Below are 17,622 nucleotides of genomic sequence, written 5' to 3'. Positions count from 1 at the left end.
GGCTATTTACAGATGGGCTATGTACAGCTGCAGTGATCAGTTAGCTGCTCAGGTAGCTGATGTTTAAAGTTAGTGAGAGATATATAAGTCTCCAGCTTCAGCAATTTTTGCAATTCGTTCCAATCATTGGCAGCGGAGAACTAGAAGGAAAGGCGGCCAAAGGAAGTGTTGGCTTTGGTGATGACCAGTGAGATATATCTGCTGGAGCGCGTGCTATGGGTGGGTGTTGTTATCGTGACCAGTGAGCTGAGATCAGGCGGAGCTTTACCTAGTAGACTTATAGATGACCTGGAGCCAGCGGGTCTGGCGACGAATATGTAGCGAAGGCCAGCTGACTAGAGCATACAGATCGCAGTGGTGGATGGTATATGGGGCTTTGGTGACAAAATGGATGGCACTGTGATAGACTGCATCCAGTTTGCTGAGTAGTGTTGGAGGCTATTTTGTAAATTACATCGCCGAAGTCAAGGATCGGTAGGATAGTCCGTTTTACGAGGCTATGTTTGTCGACGTGAGTGAAGGAGGCTTTGTTGCGAAATAGGATGCCGATTCTAGATTTAATTTTGGATTGGAGATGTTTAATATGAGTCTGGAAGGAGAGTTTACAGTCTAGCCTGTTGAGGACAGACGTTCTGCTAGCGGAACCCCGTTCTATTCCACCTAGCCAACAGCCAATGGGGTCGCAGGGCGCGAAATACAAAACATAAAAAATCGCATAATTCAATTTTCTCAAACATACGACTATTTTACACCATTTTAAAGATACACTTCTCCTTAATGCAACCACATTGTCCGATTTCAAAAAGGCTTTACAGCGAAAGCAAAACATTAGATTATATTAGCACACCACATAAACAAGAAAAGCCACACAGCCATTTTCCTAGCAAGGAGAGGCATCACAAAAACCAGAAATACAGCTAAAATTAAGCACTAACCTTTGACGATCTTCATCAGATGACTCTCATAGGACATCATGTTACACAATACATGTATGTTTTGTTCGATCAAGTTATTATTTATATTCAAAAACAGCATTTTACATTGGGGCGTGATGTTCAGAAAATGTTTGCCTCCCAAAACTTCCGGTGAATGTGCACAGTAATTTACAGAAATACTCCACATAAACGTTGACAAAATATATAACAATTATTTAAAGAATTATAGATTTACTACTCCTTAATGCAACCGCTGTGTCAGATTTTAAAATAGCTTTTCGGCGAAAGCATATTGTTCAATATTCTGAGTACAGAACTCAGCCATCAATGCAAGCTATACAGGTATCCGCAAAGTCATGGCATCAATAAAACTCTAAATTAGTGTTATAAATCTTTCCTTACCTTTGCTGATCTTCAGCGGAATGCACTCGCAGGACTCCCACTTCCACATTCCATGTCCAAATACCTCCGTTTTGTTGGCGCGTCCAGAACACTATTCCAAAGGCACGATGCGGGAGCGCAATTCAATAGACGAAAAGCTAAAAAGTTCCATTACCGTTTGTAGAAACATGTCAAATGATGTTTACAATCAATCCTTAGGGTGTTTTTAACATAAATAGTAAATAATATTCCAACCGGACAATAGCGTATTCATTACAGAAGAAAAATAAAAATGTTAGCCATGCGTGAATGCGCATGACCTCACAGTCCACTGCTTGAACCGGCTTTTATTCCCTCAAAATTCACCATAGAAGCCTCAAACAACTTTCTAAAGACTGTTGACATCTAGTGGAAGCCTTAGGAAGTGCACAATGACCACACAGACACTGTAGTTTCAATAGGCAATGGTTTGAATGACTGCAAGTGTCAGATCTCCCGCTTCCTGGTTGGATTTTTCTCAGGTTTTTGCCTGCCATATGAGTTCTGTTATACTCACAGACATCATTCAAACAGTTTTAGAAACTTCAGAGTGTTTCCTATCCAAATCTACTAATAATATGCAAATATTTTACTCTGGGCCCGAGTATTACGTAGTTTACTCTGGGCACGCTTTTCATCCGGCAGTGAAAATACTGCCCCTATACCTTAACAGGCTAGCCAGACACCTAGGTATTTGTAGTTGTCCACATATTGTAAGTCAGAACCGTCCAGAGTAGTGATGCTAGTCGAGGGGAGGAGAGAGAGAGGGGATGAGGGGAGAACTAAAGGAAAGGGAAAGGGGGATATTGAAATGTGTCTTCCGCATTTAACCCAACCCCTCTGAATCAGATCAGAGTGGAGAATATTAGAAGGACAGTGAGATATGGTGAAGGTTGCTCACTACTACTACCAATACTATTGTCATCCCGTTTCACCATACTCATAGTTTGTGTTCTTTCTACAGAGTTTGTCAGGATGTCTCGCTGATTCTCCTGGCCAGAAGACAACGATGACATGACTTTAAGAGACTAGTAAACAACAAAACCTCCTCTGTTAGATGTTATGGACTGAAAGTGTGGCGCCGACAGAGATGGTCGCCTCGCGTTCTTAGGAGACTATGCAGTATTTTGTTTTTTTATGTATTATTTCTTACATTGCTACCACAGGAAATCTTAAGTCTTATTACATACAGCCAGGAAGAACTATTGGAAATAAGAGCAATGTGTCATGGTCGTCGTAGTAAATGGACCAAGGCACAGCGGGTACGTGAATGCTCATGTTTATTTTACAAAATAAAACACGAAAACAATGAACGGACGATGAACAGTCTTGCAGGCAACACACAGCTATGCAAAGAACAATCTCCCACAAATCCCATGACAAACACATTCCTAATTATAGGACCTTCAATCAGAGGCAACGATAGACAACTGCCTCCAATTGAAGGCCTAAACACAGATCTAAACACCGTAGAACAGACATAGAAATATACAAACATAGAACCATGACCAAAACCCCGGAATACATAAATCAAACACCCCTCTACATACACACACCCACCCCGAACCATATAAAACAAATACCCCCTGCCACGTCCTGACCAAACTATAATAACAAATATCCCCTTTACTGGTCAGGACGTGACAGTACCCCCCCCCCAAACAACAAAAAATAACTACAAAATAAACCCCTAAACTAAAGGGAGGAAAGGGAGGGTGGCTGCCGTCACCGACGGCTCCCGTGCTACACACCCCCTCCCCAAACCTCCTACAGTGGAGGTGGCTCAGGCCTTAGTCCCCCACCTGACCAGTCCACCGCTACTGAATACCTTGGCCTGAAGCATGTCACTGTAGACCCTGGACTGTACTCTGGGAGCTCCGGACTGTAGGGCGACTCTGGGAGCTCCGGACTGTAGGGCGACTCTGGGAGCTCCGGACTGTAGGGCGACTCTGGGAGCTCCGGACTGTAGGGCGACTCTGGGAGCTCCGGACTGTAGGGCGACTCTGGGAGCTCCGGACTGTAGGGCGACTCTGGGAGCTCCGGACCGTAGGCCTTCTCACTCAGTTCCGGACTGTAGGGCGACTCTGGGAGCTCCGGACTGTAGGCCTTCTCACTAGGTTCCGGACTGTGGGCCGTCTCACTCGGTTCCGGACTGTGGGCCGTCTCACTCGGTTCCGGACAGTGGGCCGTCTCACTCGGTTCCGGACAGTGGGCCGTCTCTCTCGGTTCCGGACAGTGGGCCATCTCTATACGGGGCACTGTTGCCGGACACTCTGGACGAGGCACTGTTTGCTGGAAGTTCTGGACGAGGCACTGTTGCCGGAAGTTCTGGACGAGGCACTGTTGCCGGAAGTTCTGGACGAGGCACTGTTTCCGGAAGTTCTGGACGAGGCACTGTTGCCGGACACTCTGGACGAGGTACTATCGTTGGAAGCTCAGGACTGGGCTGACGCACTGGAAGCCTAGTGCGTGGGGCTGGTACTGGAGGTATCAGACTGGAGACACGCACCCCAAGGCTAGTGCGAGGAGCAGGAACAGGATGCACTGGATTGGGCTGATGCACTGGAAGCCTAGTGCGTGGGGCTGGTACTGGAGGTATCAGACTGGAGATACGCACCTCAAGGCTAGTGCGAGGAGCGGGAACAGGACGTACTGGACTGGGCTAACGCACTGGAAGCCTGGTGCGTGGTGCTGGTACTGGAGGTATCAGACTGGAGACACGCACCTCAAGGCGAGGAGCGGGAACAGGATACACTGGGCCGTGAAGACGCACTGGCGGTCTTGAGCGCAGTACTGGCTCCACCCTTACTGGCTGGATGCCCGCTTCCCCCTGACAAGTGCGGGGCGCTGGCACCGTGCACACCGGCCTGTGAATACCTGGCCTCGACGCCGTGCGCATCACTCCAAAGCACGGGACCTAACCAGTAATAGGTTGCCTCCAATAAGCACGGGGAGTTGGCTTGGGGCTTAATCCTGTCCCAGCCAAACTACCCGTGTGCCCCCCCAAAACATTTCTTGGGCTGCCTCTCAGGCTTAAACGCCAACCGTGTACCCTTGTAACAGTCCCGGTCCTCTTTAGCCTTCCTCCATGGGCCCACTCCGGCTAATATCTCCTCCCAAGTCCAAAACTCCCGATAGTCCACCTGCTGCTCCTTTCTCCGCTGCTTGGTTCGTTGTTGGTGGGAGATTCTGTCACGGTCGTCGTAGTGAATGGACCAAGGCGCAGCGGGTACGTGAATGCTCATGTTTATTTTACAAAATAAAACAAGAAAACAATGAACGGCCGACGACCAGTCTTGCTGGCAACACACAGCTATGCAATGAACAATCTCCCACACATCCCATGACAAACACATTCCTAATTATAGGACCTTCAATCAGAGGCAACGATAGACAGCTGCCTCCAATTGAAGGCCCCAATCCCAATTACCTAAACACAGATCTAAACACCCTAGAACAGACGTAGAAATATACAAACATAGAACCATGACCAAAACCCCGGAATACATAAATCAAACACCCCTCTACATACACACACACCCCGAACCATAGAAAACAAATACCCCTTGCCACGTCCTGACCAAACTATAATAACAAATAACCCCTTTACTGGTCAGGACGTGACACAATGTCAACTTACTAACATTACGACCAGGAATACAACTTTCCCGAAGTGGATCCTCTGTTTGGACCACCACCCAGGACAATGGATCGGATCCAAGTAGGCGACCCAAAACAACGACGCCGCAGAAGGGGCAGACGGAGCGGTCTTCTGGTCAGGCTCTGTAGAAGATCAAAGAAATAATAGACTTCCATGTGGGAGTGGAGTTCTATGTCAGCAACGAGGAAACCCGCAACAGTAACATCCGTGATGGTGGACTGACTAGGGATTTTAGGTTGCGCATGCTTATTCCTTTTAAAAGTTGGGATATAATGGAATTGAAAATGTTAGAGTTAGTGGATGCTCTTTTTGTACAGAATGAACAATGACAGAGCATTGTTCGGCTAAGGAAGTGCATGATATATACGGATCCTAAGGATTATGATTCAAAGGAACCCCCAGAAGGGTCATCCCCTGAAAAAAACCAATCACCCCAGCCAGCGACGACACCTGTGTTTATATGACCCACCCAAGTACTTCTTCTTCTACCACTTTGAGGAACTGGTGAAAAGACTGTGGTCCTGCCGTTTTATACCATCGATGGTCAGAGCCCTGGAGTCTGTGGGTCTTGTGCCATCTATTCCCAGGGTTTATGGTGTAACAGAGGCTTTCCTACATTAACTGAAGGAGGATATCTTCATCCATGAGGAACTCAAAGAAATCAGGCACGCACTGGTGGACGACAACAAATACAAGGAAGCTTTGGTGGCTGATTTGGTGACTTTCTGGCTCAATAAACGCCAAGAGAACGTGTAACAATATATATTTTTTATTTAGATATAAAGCAATGGGTAACTATTTGCATACGATGTTAAAGAGAATAAATACATATTTTCTTTAGAGAGAATTTACAAATGTTATGCACCAAATTATTGAAAATAAAGTGAACAATGTATCGCACTACACATCCAACAATACAGGGGTTAATGCAGAGCTCTACACATCCAACAATACAGGGGTTAATGCAGAGCTCTACACATCCAACAATACAGGGGTTAATGCAGAGTGTGTGTTACAAATGGAACAAATCATGAGACATGTAAGACATACAGGGGAGACTCTACAATGGTCACAACTGGTATCACGTCTTGTAGATGATTCTGAAGAACTAGAAACATCCTTGTCTAAGATTTTAGTTTATTTGTTTGAACCATCGTTTAATTGTAACATGTATCATATTTGTTGTTTGTATACTTATATAGTGGATGTATGTGTTTTAATTCAGCGATATAAGCCTGTAAATGGAAACCAAGTATACCATGTGTTGCATTGCATGGGTCATTGAGAAAACGGATACTAATATCATGCTACGTATCCTGAATTGTCTAAATACGTAATACTTAAAAAATGGATGCAAAAATAAAATGCAAAAAAAAAAATGAAATGTTCTCGTTATTTGAAAGGGGCTCATTAATGTTAATGTACATCAAAGAGGCAAGAAGGATGGCGGAGCAGATGATGAAAAACATTTATTATACCCCCTCTAACGCAGGGTCTTATGGGGGGAAGGAGAGGTTCCAGAGAGCTACAGCTGAAGAAAGAGGTAGCAGGTTAGGCGCTGCTCAAGTGGCTGAGTGGTTAGCAGAGCAGGATGCTTACACTCTGCATAAACCTGTGCGAAAACAATTTCCACGAAATATAGTTTTTTCTACTCATCCCTTGTCCCAGTTTCAGGCGGATCTATGTGACATGCAGGCCCTTGCAGATAAAAATGATGGAAATCGATACATGCTAACGGTTATAGATATTTTCTCTAAAATAGCATTTGTAAGGGTCTTAAAAAATAAGAGCGGGGCAGAGGTGATCCGGGCCTTTGATTCTATCTTGAAGGAAGGAGGAGCACCCAAGAAAGTGCAGACTGACGGCGGTAAATAATTTTTTTATAATACTTTCAGAAACTCATGAAGAAGCACAATATCGTACATTTTGCTACAGGTTCGGATTTGAAAGCTTCAGTTGTTGAACGCTTTAACAGAACTTTAAAGGAGAGGATGTGGAAATACTTTACGGCTCACAACACCCATAAATATGTGGATATAGTTCAAGATTTAGTGAAGGGGTATAACTACAGCTACCATAAGAGTATACGGATGAAACCCTCCGAGGTCTCTTCTGAAAACTATTTTCAAGTTTTTAAAAATCTGTATGGTTTGTTCGTAAGAAAAAAAATGATTTTAAATTCATAGTGGGGGACTTGGTACGTATATCCAAGTTGAGGGGTGTTTTCTACAAAACAATATGAGCAAGGTTACAGCGTAGAGCTGTTCACAGTTACCGAATGTCTACCACGTATACCACCTGTCTACAAGTTAAAAGATTATGATGGGGAGCTTATAGAGGGTTCCTTTTATGAGAAGGAACTCCAGAAGTTAAAGATGGGTAAAGACAGTCTTTCACGTGGAGGAGATTCTGGATCAATAGAGAGAAAAAGGGTAAAAAAGGGGTGTTGGTCCGTTGGAAAAACTGGCCACAAAAGTTCAACAGTTGGGTATTAGAGGAGGAGGTGGTGGAGGCAGTGGGGGTTAACTTAAATCCTCATGTAGGATAAAAACACCATCCTTCGAGTGTACACAGGAGTGCATCATGGAGCACAGTGGATTTTACCTGATTCTCCCCACTAATGCGTCTGCAGATATATATAGGAACAACAAAAGTTTGAATTATACAACCAATTTTCCAAAGCCTATAGAGTTATCAGAGGCCTGGGAAGTAGGTCTCAGCGAGATTACATACCCCCATAGTTGGTATAATTGTCACGTTCTGACCAGTAAAGGGGTTATTTGTTATTGTAGTTTGGTCAGGACGTGGCAGGGGGGTATTTGTTTTATGTGATATAATATCTGTCTACAATAATATCAATAATATCAAGGATAAGGACCGTGATTTTTATTGCAAAAGGATATCTGACCCCCAAAGCTTATTAAGGTTAAAAAAGGATTCTATAGAACTGTAGAGAGGATCCTCTTTGAGTTCAACGGCCTCCTAACCCAGAACAATATGAAAATACTATTGAACTACAACCCTATTCATAAATGTGTACAAATCTCAGGGGCTGATGAGGGGGGTATAAAGACTGGTGGTAATTTAGCCTACATGTTGGGGATGAGTTCCAATAAATGGACGTATGTGAAAGATAAATTATTCCCATTCCCTGCGGATATACATGCAGGGTTTTACAACATGTTTGTGTATACCGACATCATATCCTATCAAAGGGTAGGACAGTTATGTGCCCCTCCTGAGAACAGTTCATATAGATGGAAAGGATGGTGATGTAGTCACTGTTAACTATGACAAGCCACACTATGTAGCTGTAAGCAAGAAATATATTGAAAACATTCAGGTTGAGCTTAAAATGGATCAGAACGAAAATATAGAATTTACTTATGGTAAAACGATTGTAAAACTCCACTTTAAACCTGCCAAAGCTTCTCTACATATCTAATATATTAAATTGTATTATACATATATATTTACATATATATTTTTATAAACATAATACAAATAAATTCAAATGGTTATTGTACACAACCACCATCTCGACCCTAACCGATATGTATCATATTATGTTGATCAAGTGGGTAATGGATTACCCGGCTATCATGAAACCCCTACCATGTATGGTTCAGGGATAGGAGGTATATTTCGTAACTTCTTTAGGATGGTTTTACCATTTATGAAGAGAGGCCTTAGCATAGCCAAACCACATTTAAAATCAGCAGCCAAAAATATAGTAAGTGAGGTGGTGGCCAATGCTACGACTAGACGGGCGTCATCAGATCCCAAGCATCAAGAAGGCTCGGGGCTTATGCTGTTATCTCGAAGACCAAAAAAGAGACCTCCGGGTATAAGGCGTAGGCCGGCCCTTAAAAAGCGGAGGTTAACCATTAAAAGAAACTCAGTAAGTCAAAGACTACGTAAAGTGAGGAGGTCTGGACCAAAAACTGCAAAAAGAATACTCAGAAGTATTTTCTACAAGAAGAAGCAACATGGCTCTTTTACACCGCAAGTCCTCTGAAGCTATAAAGACAGAGCTCAATCTTTTCACGGCCCTCTTAACCCAATTTTCAATAGATAGGTCCTGTTATGTGGAGATAGCCCCACTCTCTGCCATTACAGACAATGGCCCTATAGAATTTTCATCCCAGGCCATGGTGACAACTACCTGGACCTCAACAACACCTTATTACATTTACGTCTCAAAGTGACCAAAAGAGATGGTACTAATATTGCAAATGATGCCAAAGTGAGTCTCATTAATTACCCGTTGGCGACCATGTTCTCCCAAAGCATCTTATCAGTCAAAGCAGTGCCACCTGTCCTTATAGGGCTATCCTGGAATGTTTACTAAACTACTCCAAAGACACTCAGAAGACACAATTCAGCCCTGGGCTGTTTAGCAAGGATACTGCCGGAGCATCTTTGGAAGACATAGACCCCACCACAGGTGAAAACAAAGAACTGGAGGCACGTGCTCGCTACTGTGCAGAATCTTGAGAGTTTCATCTGCTAGGGCCTATTCACTCTGACAATTTCTTTCAAGAACGTTTACTCTTAAATTCGGTTGATTTAAGGCCAAGGATGAGTTTTGTCTGATGTCTGCCCAAGATGGTGACTTTAGTTTAAAAGTTTTGAGGGCTACGCTTTTAATTAAAAAAGTGTCTGTATCTTCGGCAGTTGATCTGGGTCATTCACAGGCTTTGATGAAAGGAAATGCCCTTTACCCTCTCAAAATAATTACCATGAACACATTCAGCATACCTGTGGGGAGTAGAATCTGCAGTCAAGAAAACCTGTTTTTAGGCCCGTTAACCCACTTCATCGTTATAGGCTTGGTTGATCACGCAGCTTACATAAAAAACTTAAATTTTCAGCATTTCAATGCAGAGTATGTAGCTCTCTGTCAGGGCGGGCGTCAGGTCCCAGCTATGGCTTTCCAACCACAATTCTATAACAACATATCTGTGCGAGAATTTTACAATCTATTCCTGGCTACCGGGAGGCATCTAAAAGATCTCTCTTTACCTATTGACAGAAATGATTTTGCAGAGGGTTACACATTGTATGCGTTCAATTTATCACCGGATGATGACACCTCAGGAAATCTGTCTGTGGTGTCCCAAGGTAACCTCAGGCTGGAAATGCGTATCCGTACACCTTTAGATTGTACACTTAGTATGATTGTTTATGCATGCTCTGATTCAATCTTGGAAGTGAATGCCCGAAGACAGGTCTTAGTGGATTATTATTAATTAAGATATTAAGGATCGTTGAGCAAAAACATGAATACCCAAGAGCTAGAAGGTCTCATGAGCCGCTTGATTGGAAAACATTTTGTGGAGTATGGGCTTGTGATGAACTACCTATTGAGAAATGGAAGGATCGACCGGCCATGTTTATTGTCAATACCCATCCTAAACACATGCCTGGTGAACATTGGCTAGCTGTGACATTAGAAGATGGAGGTAGAAAAATCGAAACTTTTTTGGACTCCTATGGATTTCCCCCGGGATTTTCACATTTCCCCCAGTCTATTAAACAGTTTTTGAACAAAAATGGATCAAAGATCTACCACAGCATCAAACAAGTACAAGATAACCTTTCTACTACATGTGGTCAACACTGTGTATTCTACCTGTGCCAAAGAGCCTGTGGAGTTTCTTTTGAAGATGTTATGTCTCTTTATAATGATGATTTAAGAAGTAATGACAGCACCGTAGATTGATTTGTTAGAAAATATCAAAAGTATTTAAGTATGTGTCCTTTAAGACCCTATGATCAAGGTGTATGCTCACGTCAAATGTTTAAAGAATGTCACAAATGTTAAATTGTATCATTTTTAAAAATAAAATGTACTGAATTTAATCAAAAGTCATTCAATAGTCATTGGAAAGTCTAACCACCCTGAGAGATAAGGATTAGGAAAAGGTCCGGAGGCGTTCAGGGGTGAGAGGTCATCCATAAATGAGTTATCATTAGCCCTTTCAAAGGGAGGAGGGGTTCCAAGGACATCTTTAGCGGTGCTGTAGCTCTTTGAAGGGTTTTGTTTTAAAGTTTGAATCTGTTGGCGAAGCTTATAGTTTGGTATACCTGAGAGTGGAATGTTGAGGATTGCCAGGGCTTTAATTTTGTTCATAATGTATCTAACATTTTTTCCTGTTACGTGCTGGAACATGTGTCAACATGTCATGCATAACATTATCTTCAACATGCATTTAATCTTCAACCGGTAAGATCTCTGGTCCAGGCATTACAGGGGCATGGCTCTCTCTATGCTCTTCATCCTTTAAGGGTTCCGGTAGGGAAAGGGATAAATGGTTGGTCTCTCTCACCTTGTTTTACCAAGGCCAAATACCTTTGCAAGAGGTTTGTGTATTTTTGGACCTTATCATAGGGATTCAATCCTTTTCTGTTCAAAATATCCTTCATGGCCGTATCCAAATCATTTTCCAATGCTTCTCTGATATTTTCAGGACCCTGTAACTGCTGTTTAAGTCTATCCAACTCTTGTTGAGGCACTAAGTACATTTTATTTGCCATCACACTCCGTGTTCAACCCCCACATCTGGCAGCAATAAGGCTGGTGATGAAGGGCACGGCTATACTTAGTAAAGGTAGAAGAAAACCCCCAGACTGTTGTATGGTATGTCTTTTCTTTTGAAGACTGGTCAATTTATTGGCAAAGAGTTTGATCGCAGTCTTTTGTCTCTTTAATTGTTTTAATTGGGTCAGGGTGAGTAGAATCCGGCCTTTGAGAAGATTCAAAGCAATCTCACATAGGGATAATATGAGATTTGAAGAACAATGACCTTACGTTCTTTTTAGGAATGTAAACTGTCGGCCACTCCCACGGAAACAATCCTGTTCGGAGCCTATGGTGTTCTGGAGTATTTGATTTTAAATCCACGATTAAATAAGAAAATTGTGCTTTGGTAGCGTCCTCATAGCTTTCCATAATGTAACATTTCCTTCCAGGGTACATTTGCTGAGCTAGAATGTTTATTTGTAGTTTGTCTCTAGGGTTCAAACTAATGGTACGGCTATTTTTACCTTGGTGAAACACATTTTGTACCAAGTAAAGCACGGACAGGTTTCGATGATGAGTATATTGAGTTAAAGCTTGTGCAATTTCAGGATGTTCACTACAGGCAAAAATCATATCATCCAAAACCAGCAGATTGTTTTTATGAGGAGGTAAAAGTTCATCAATAGACAGGGATGTCAACAAACAGGGATGTCAACAAACTTGATTTTTATTTTCTTCAACAACTTATCATACAAAGGTTGATAACATGAATAACACCACACAATACTGTCAGGTTTCTGTTCATGTTCAGAATTCTCTAAAATACTTTTTACAAAACAAGTTTTACCACTATTGGATGGGCCTGTGATTAACGCCGAAAATGGTAGTTGCAACCTGGGATCAAAACCTTCTACAGCAGCCATTATATATTAAGGGTTAAGACACACCGGGCTTGTAACATAAGTCAGCAACCAAAGGGCAAGGTGGTCCCGTCAGGTAAAAGTAATCTCTTGTCATAGACTATCCGGAATTTTTTAGTAAGTGGGGCATTACGTAGATGGAACCCCTTTTAATCCCTAACAATATTTTTGTAGGAGCTCAAAATTTCTAATTCACTATTCCGGTCATTTACGAACCCCGCGACTAAGCATGTGATTGATTCCAAGTTTACACGGGGGGCATTTTCATAGTTTTGAGTCACGCCTTTGGCTTTCAACAACACGTGATTGTCTTTAGTCCTAAAAGCATAGCTTTTGGGGCCACAGGAGGACCACTCTATGATATGGTCACCATCTTCGAGTTCACTCATTAAACCACTCAGATAGTTGCTAAGCGGGGGGTTCCAATCACCAGGTATGCTTACATAGACCACAGAGTCTATGTCATGGTAAAGAACCCTCCTCTGAACCTTCTCCATGAGGGTGTACAGTTCAAGTCGGCCATAGGCCGTGATAAATGCTGCAAGAAACACATTTACATTACCCGGGGGTAGAACCCACTTCTTGTTACGTCTCCATTGCACCAGGGCAATGTCTTGACTCAAGAATGAAAAATGTGAAATTTCATATTGGTCTGTAAAAACAAATTCCATACATTTTTCGGGATCTTTAATGATCGACATTGTTAGCATATTACTTCTCTGGGATCATTTCCCCCAAAGCGAATTTAAATACAATTTCGACAGATGTCTTTTGGTTTTGTTGACCTCTATTCTGTCAGGGTCAAGAAGTATGCCTTATTTTTCATGATAGTCCTAAATGTATCCGTCTTTGCTCTCTTGATCTGTGACTGATGCAGGATACCCTGAAGCCATTTGCTTGCATCTCAAGAAGGTCTTGATGTACTCTAAAAAGAGTGTCTGATTTCCTGGAAAGGTTCCACACTTTAAAGATTTTGGCCACACGATACCCCTTCTCTATAGCCTTAGAGAATTCAACGGTGACCCATACACCCTGTCAAGGCTCTTTGTTGATCTGAATGATCACAAGGCTTTTCCTGGTTGCTGTTTTCACAGCAGGTGCGACAAAGGGGAAAGAAAATGTTTCCTTGAGGTCCCTTGTAAGGCAACACAGGCAGAAACAAGCCCCAGGGAGGGTAAACAGTTGCTTTTATCAGACCAAAATAGTTTGGTGGTAAGTCCCGGTGAATAATTTCAGGATGCCCTATAAGGTAACAAGAGGAACTCATTACATGAGGATAAAGGGATGTAAAATCTACATATCCAATTTTCTCATTAGGTTGCGCTATATACCGTAATGTCAAAGCATTGGTACGACCTCCGTACAAAGCCTGGCGGGGTTCCAGGGGTTCCGGTATGTCAAAGGTGGAAAGGAAAGCTCGAACATGAGGATCAGACTTTTTGAGTTCTGTCCACCCAGATCATATTCACTTTCAACCCATAAGCAGCCTGTAAAGATTCCAATTTGTCTTGGAACTCCTGGTACAGATCCCCAAAAGTATTTTTGGTTAAGACACACATAGCCTGGGGCACAAAGCAAGATTTACAACTGTGGAAGAAACAACTGTTGTACTCAAACACTGTCTCAACACCGTCAATCAGTGTGTAACGATCTACATGGTAGGGTCCAATCTTTTTTTCCCCTTTATTCAAAGCATGTTGAATAAAAATGTTTTTATCCTGGGACAAGTACTCTAACCATTGAATGGACCCGCTAGAGTATGACTTGAATTGGCGTTGGTACTTGTCAGGCGATGGAATAGCTATAGATGCTGGAGGTAAAAAGTATGTACAATTTTCATGCATGCCGATGCAATAGTTGTACAACTTGAGGAGTCAATGCCTGCATCTTTGATTACCTCTTCTCTGAATCTGAGGCATCCTTCACACAGGATAACCACATCATTGTCACAGTATAATTCCATCTCTTTATGGAAATCAAAGGTGTTATGACGTATTGTCTCATACCAAGTCATGAATCTCTCTCGCTCTTTGGGAGACATTTGATCACACCCGTAAATTTCGGGGCTGGGATAAGATCCAATATAATGTAGATTCTCCTCAGATGTGAAGAAATTAGGAAACCAACCTTTCACAGAGTTCTCAAAACCCAAGGCCTCTGGCATTTGAGCCAATCTCATGGGTAAGAAGATTAAACTGTCAATGTATCCCTGGTTGAATGTATCTCTGGGCTCTCATTCATTTGGTTAATTAAGGAGATAAGTTGTGGGGGGGTCCTGTGATAATGGGTGATCATGTGTATGAGTTATAGGAGGTGGGGTTTGTTGTGTGGGGGTTGTTGTTGGAGGAGTGGGAGCTCATTCATTTGGTTAATTAAGGAGATCAGTTCTGGCGGTATTCTAGAAGTATCCATGTTACATACGGCTTTAATCGTTTGTTTGGCCGTTTTTTAATCAGATTGGTGCTTATCAAGCGTGGCATGGTTTTCTTCCAGAAGGATAGATCTTGATTGTACTGTCGTCTTAGTAAAGCAACCATAAGTTTGTGTAGCTGGACCTCTCTGGCTTTTAGAGCCCTGTAAAGGGCTGTGAGAAACCTATCTTGAAGTTCTATATCATGATCAGTGTCTTCATTGATGATATCTTCAATGTGTATTGGCTCTACCTCAGAATTGATTGTATCAAGCTGTTTAGCCGCATCATACATCAACACATCATCTTCATCATAGCTCAACCCTTCATCAGCACCATCACTGACATTAACAGCATTGAATGTATCAACCGGTTAAGATGTTTTACTCTGTATGTCATCAGCGTCCTCTTCTTCCTCTTCCTCTTGTTGTATTGGGTCTTCTGTGTTCTATAGGCCTGGGAGGAGTCTGAAAGAAAAATATATACAAAATAGTAAAATAAAATATATATTATATTAAATAACCAGTAATAGTACTAAAAGAGAAAATGCTTTTTTAAACTGTACATTTGAAATATATTAACACATCACCTAACTCCCTGTTTCTGTTTCTCACTGTTAGGCCATGGTTTGTAGTTAAATGACCTTTGGTTGATTGATGGTTGTTTATCTGAGGAATCCTCGATAAAGTGGTTCCTATCCCAATGTCCTCTTGATGTATAGACTCTACAAGATTCGTATAGGTATCGTCAGAGTCTGAAAAAAAAACATTATTTGAAATAGTTTTAACACATTCTTTCAACAAAATTATAACTGCAATAAAAACTGTTCATACCGTATGCATAGACAGCATGCTGTTGAATCCAATCGTTTTCAGACCAGTCGGCCTTCTCTGGCAGAGGTGATGCAGTTCTGTGTATTTGAACTACAGTTCTGTGGAGCCGTGCAGGATATGGAATATTCACCGAATGGCTGGGACTTCTTGGAGGTGTGTATATGTATGACAAATCTTCGATTCTTGGGGTGTTTTGAGTTTTTTCAAAGCCGGCCGTACAGAACGGTGGAATATCGTCGTTTTCATTACCCTCGTAGTCATTCAATGGTAGAGCACATACTGCCTCGGGTATTCTTGTCTGGTGGCTGTCAGCTGTAACACACAATATTAGGTTTTTAAAAATAGTGTACACACTTTGTTTAATGCTTAATGTATGAAGATTATTACGTATTTTATTTTTTGACTCACATCTAAAATATCTTGAAGGCGTAGGACTGAGTAAAGATACACCGGCGTTCGATTGTTCCTCAAAATCATCGTCTTCTATAATTATAACTTCTGATGGTTGATGATCCAAATCAATTATTGCAGGTAACAGCTGGGTAAATGCCGGGTATCCTATAGACGTTTTAAATAATATTAAAATATATTCATACAAAATATATACATTTTTACTTAAAAATACATACAATTGACATAAAAACAACATATAGTAATAATATGAATTACCTGAAAATGGAATGTCTTCCTGTTTTATATATATATATATATATATATATAACTTAAATATTTGAAGAAACCTTATGAGAGAGAATGGTTGTGCAGGTGGTAAATATGATCAAATATATATTTATCTATGCTATTATGCAAAAATGTTAGCTACATTCGACAAGAAACATCTAAAATGAAAAGTCATGTAATGTTTGGTTATGTAACTGAGTATCCACTAGGTGGTGCCCTTGATCCATTATGTGGTGCCATTGGTCCACTCTTGAGTATATCTTTGCTATTCCTGTGTTCATAGAACACATGCAAATGAAAGTTTTAATGGTCACATACACAGTGTTAGCAGATGTTAATTTTCTAGCTTATAGTTCCGACAGTGTAGTAATATCTAAGAAGTATTATCTACCAATTCCCAAAAACTACCTACTACACACATAATCGAACAAGTAATCTAACAATTCCCCACAAACTACATAACACACACACACATATCTAAAAAGACTGAATGAGAATATTTACATATATATATATATATATGGATGAACGGTGGCCGAGCGGCATAGGCATGGTGCAATAGATGGTATAGATACAGTATATAAATGTGATATGCTTAATGTAAGATATGTAAACATTATTAAAGCGGCATTATTTAAAGAGGCATTGTTTAAAGGGGCATTGTTTAAAGTGACTAGTGATCCATTTAATAAAGTGTCCTGTGATTGGGTCTCAGTGTTGGCAACAGCCTCTCTGAGTTAGTGATTGCTATTTAACCGCCCGATAAATACGTTTTATCCAAAACACTTTGTGTTAAACCCCTACGTAGACCCTAGGCTTTATCCAAAACATTTTGGGTTAAACCCCTATGTAGACCTAGGTTTTATCCAAAACATTTTGGGTTAAATCCCTACGTAGACCCTAGGCTTTATCCAAAACATTTTGGGTTAAACCCCTATGTAGACCCTAGGTTTTATCCAAAACACTTTGGTTTAAATCCCTATGTAGACCCTAGGTTTTATCCAAAACACTTTGGGTTAAACCCCTATGTAGACCCTAGTCCATTCTCGTTTAACAAATAAATAAAACATGTATGAATAACCCATCCTCTCTTTCAATATATATATAGATATATATATATATATATATATATATATATATATATATATATATGGCTATATATATATATATGGCTATATATATATATGGCTATATAATACTGTATTAAAAATCATTCCTTTTATAATATACAATATA

The sequence above is a fragment of the Salmo salar genome, chromosome ssa04 (assembly GCF_905237065.1).
Source record: "Salmo salar chromosome ssa04, Ssal_v3.1, whole genome shotgun sequence".
In the NCBI taxonomy this organism is placed as follows: domain Eukaryota; kingdom Metazoa; phylum Chordata; class Actinopteri; order Salmoniformes; family Salmonidae; genus Salmo; species Salmo salar.
Note: the sequence above shows the minus strand (reverse complement) of the source record.